A 4505-nucleotide genomic window follows, 5' to 3' on the forward strand; every position below is an offset into this window, starting at 1 on the left:
TAGCTTCTAGAAGATTTTCAGGATGTTGATGGTTATCATGTTCATGTTCCAATTGATTGGTGGTATTTCATTTTTCCTTTGGTGACCTATTTTAGGTCAGGTCTTATTTTGCTAGGTTATGGATCAGTTTATGTAACGTGTTGGTGGATGCTCCCGATGTGTTACCAGTTGGATTTATTGTTTGGTTAATGTTGTTGCTGTCTTAGGATGACTTGGATTATCATTGGTTTGCGGGTTTATGTAATAGATTTATTGTATTATCTTGTAGGTGGCCAACCTAATTGTTTAGGTCCCAGGTTGGTATAAATATGATGTAAGATCTCTTTGTAGATCATTGGTCGTGGTAATGGGATTATCTATGTCTGAATAAAGTTGTAATCATATGTAGAGGTTTTGGTCTATCACAAGTGATCAAATTGGGTTTGTGTAAGAGGTTTAAGACCTTTGGCATTCAGCTTAATCGAAACTATACTTAGGTATATGAGATGTTATTCTTGCAGTTCATTCTTATTTCCAGAATTTATAGTTTGGATATCTTTTGTAGTCAGTAAGGCTCCTTTATGATGAGCAGTGCACTCTAGGTTGTTGGCCTTCCTGCATGTGCAGGCCCCTTATTGTAATCACATACTTACTACAAATGTATCATCTGACTGTGGGTAGGCTTCCCACCGTGGTTTTCCCTTTATCGGGTGTTATGTGTTGTGGATGCATGGTATTTGGTTTATGATTTATATATGTGATTAATTGATATATCTTTTATTCTGGTATTTGGTTTATGCATTCCAATAAAAGGTTTTGTGTGCTTAAAGTTTCATAATCTGTAAACAAATAATTCACCCCCCCTCTCAGTTGTTCACCGGTTATCCTAACAATTGGTATCAGAGCTTGGTCCTCTCTGCAGAAGCTTAATCACTTGAGGAAGATCCTATGGCAAGTAATCATTCAATTTCAATTTATTATCAGAAGGACAACCCTAGGCTTGAAGGAACAAATTACAAAGTATGGAAGCTTCATATGGAGACTCATCTAAGATGTCTTAGTAAGGAGATTTGGGATTTCACTGATAAAGGCTATAACTTTTATGATCCAGAATCTGGCAACCCTCCTCTGACAGAGTTGGATAAGAACATTGAAAATGACTGTAGAGTGAGAGAAGCCCTTTTGAGCGCCATCTCAGATCACCAGGTAATGGGATTAACAAACAAATCACCTGCAAAATCTATATGGGATAAGTTGGAGACTTTAAATGAAGGTGACCCTACTATTAAAATTGCTAAACTTGATGGTTACCAAGTAAGGTATAAAAACCTAAGAATGGAGGAAGATGAAAGAATTACTGCTTTTATGGAAAGAGTTAATGAAACTGTTTTGGGAATTTAATGTTGTGGTGGATCTCTGAGTGAAGATGATATTGTTTCTAAAGTATTTATAGTTTTTCCATCAGCTTACGAGATGAAGGCTACTACAATTAATGAGCTAAGAACAATGTCTAACACTTTTGTCAATAGGGATACTTAGGTTGGAAAGTTATCTACTTTTGAGCTTGAAGAATTTGGTCCTCAAGGAGCTCCAAAGATAGATTTTGCATTCAAGGCATCTACATCATCAACCGACAAGAGTGATTGGAAATAATTATATGTGAAGAAACTAGAGGATATGAGGAAATAAAATGAAGAGCTTGAAGAAGTTGAAGCCCTATTTTATAGAAGAGTGCCTAAAGGTCCAACAGGAAGTAAGTATGAAGGAAAATCACCTTTCAAATGTTTTGCATGTAATAAGATAGGTCATTTTGCATCTAGATGTCCTAAGAGGAATTCAAGATTTGAGGAGAAAGCTACAAGATATTTTAAGGCTAACCATGAATATTAGAACAAGCATAAGTATAGGAGGAACAAAAACAAATGATGCTACTATGTTGATGAGGAAGGTGTAACTGATGATTTTGATGATGAAACGACAAAAGATTTAGCTAGTGGATCCAGCTATGGAAAGGAATGGGTACTATTAGCTATCAAGGAGGATGCTTCGGAACCTATCATTCATAATGAAGAGAAGGCCCTTGATTCTAAAGTTGAAGACAAGGATGAATGTGTAATAGATAGTGGATGTTCACATCATATGAGTGGAGATTAAATGAAGTTTTTATCTTTGCAAGAATTTGATGGTGGTCTGGTTAGATTTGGAGATGACAAAGCATGCATGATCAAAGGAAGAGGAACTATATCATTGGATGATAAGAATAACACTGATAATGTTTATTATGTTGAAGGTTTAAGGTATAATATTTTGAGTGTAGGTCAGTTGGTAGATAAGGGATTTCAATTACAGCTCAAGGAAGGAAAATGCAAAATCATCAACAGATATGGATTGGAGATTGCAACCGATACTCAGACTAGAGGTAATATATTTCATTTGAACTCCGGTGAGAAGACATTATTGATTTAACATATTGATGAGAGTTGTCTATGGCATAAGAGGTTATGTCATGTGAATTTTGATTGCATTGCGAAGATCAGTTCAACTAAGGCAGTTAGAGATATACCTAAGATTGTGAAGCGTCATAATTTGGTATGTAAGGAATGTCAAATGGGAAACAAAGTTAGAAATTCTTTTAAGAGTATTCAAGATAAGTATAATGATGTTCTTGATCTTGTTCATACTGATTTATGTGGTCCTGCTAGAATAAGAAATTTTCAGGGTGATAGATATTTCATGCTAATCAATGATGACTATTCTAGAATGATGTGGGTTACTTTTCTAAGGGAGAAATCTGAAGCCTTTGAAAATTTTAAGAAATTTAAAGCTTTAGTTGAGACAGAGACAAGATTGAATATCAAATGCTTAAGATCAAATCAGGGTGGTGAATTCACATCTAGTGAATTTAACAGTTATTATGAGAAACATGAGATAAGGAGACAATTGTCTACACCTCAGACATCTTAGTGGAATGGTGTTGTGGAATGAAAGAATAGAACTATCCTGGATGTAGCTAGATCTATGAGGATGGAAGCTAATTTGCCACATATCTATTGGAGAGAAGCTATGACCATGGTGGTATACACATTCAATAGATTTCATGTCAGAGGAGACACCGATAAGACACCTTATGAGTTATGGTTTGGTCATACATCTACACATAAGTATTTCAAAATATTTGGTAGTAAATGCTATATCAAAAGAGATGATTCCATTGGAACATTTGATCCTAAATGTGATAAAGGAATATTTCTTGGTTATTCAAATGAAAGCAAAGCATATAGATGTTATAACAAAATATTGCAGAGAATTGTGGAGAGCACTAATGTCAAGGTGGATGAGCAGTACAGAGGTCAAATCAGAACCTATGAGAGAGAACCAGAAGTGGAAATGATCATAAATAAACTAGTAACACCTATACCAGAACAAAATGTTGAACCAGTTACTCTAGAAGTATCAAAAAATTCAACAGTAACTGAAGATCAAAGAAGAGAAACAGAAAGCTAGAAGACTCCTAGGTATATAAGGTTGAATCATTCATAAAATCATATCATTGGAGACAAAAGCAAAGGAGTGATGACAAGGACAAGGTTGGTAGCTGAAGAGGTATGCTTAATTTCTCAAATTGAACCAACATTGGTAGATGAAGCATGTAAGGATGAATGTTGGATGAAGGCTATGGAAGAGGAATTGGATCAAATAGAAAAGAACAACACATGGACTTTAGCTCCCCAACCTAAAAATAAGAATGTTATTGGAACTAAATGGGTTTTTAGGAATAAATTGAATGAATATGGACAAGTTGTGAGGAACAAAGCTAGACTGGTATGTAAAGGATATTCTCAGAAGGAAGGAAATGATTATGATGAAACTTTTTCTCTGGTAGCTAGGATTGAAGCTGTGAGATTATTTCTTGCTTATGCTACCCATAAGAAATACAAGGTTTATCAGATGGATGTTAAGTGTGCATTTCTAAATGGAGATCTTGAAGAGGAAGTCTACAATGCAACCTGATGGATTTTCTCTTTCTGATGACAATAACATGGTTTGTAGATTAAGGAAAGTTTTATATGAATTGAAGCAAACACCTAGAGCTTGGTATGCTAGATTGGACAAATATCATTTCCATCTTAGTTTCACTAAAGGTAATGCTAACAATAACTTATATTATAAGATCACTAATGATGACATATTGATTATTGAGGTCTTTGTGGATGATATCATTTTTGGAGGTGAGGAAAAGTTATGTATAGAATTGTCTTATAATATGAAGAATAAATTTGAGATTTCTATGATTGGAGAAATGAAATTTTTCTTAGGTTTGCAGATTAATCAGAGTGATAAAGGTATTTTCATCTATTAAACTAAGTATGCTAGAGAGTTGTTGAAGAAATTTTGTATGGAAAATTCTAAACCAGTTGGTACCCCTATGGTTACAAGTGAGAAATTGACAAAGAAAGATGTATCAGCTCGAGTAAATCCTACAAGGTATAAATCTATGATTGGAGGTTTGTTATATTTGACTCAGA

The sequence above is a fragment of the Cryptomeria japonica genome, chromosome 11, assembly GCF_030272615.1.
Source record: "Cryptomeria japonica chromosome 11, Sugi_1.0, whole genome shotgun sequence".
NCBI classification, from domain to species: domain Eukaryota; kingdom Viridiplantae; phylum Streptophyta; class Pinopsida; order Cupressales; family Cupressaceae; genus Cryptomeria; species Cryptomeria japonica.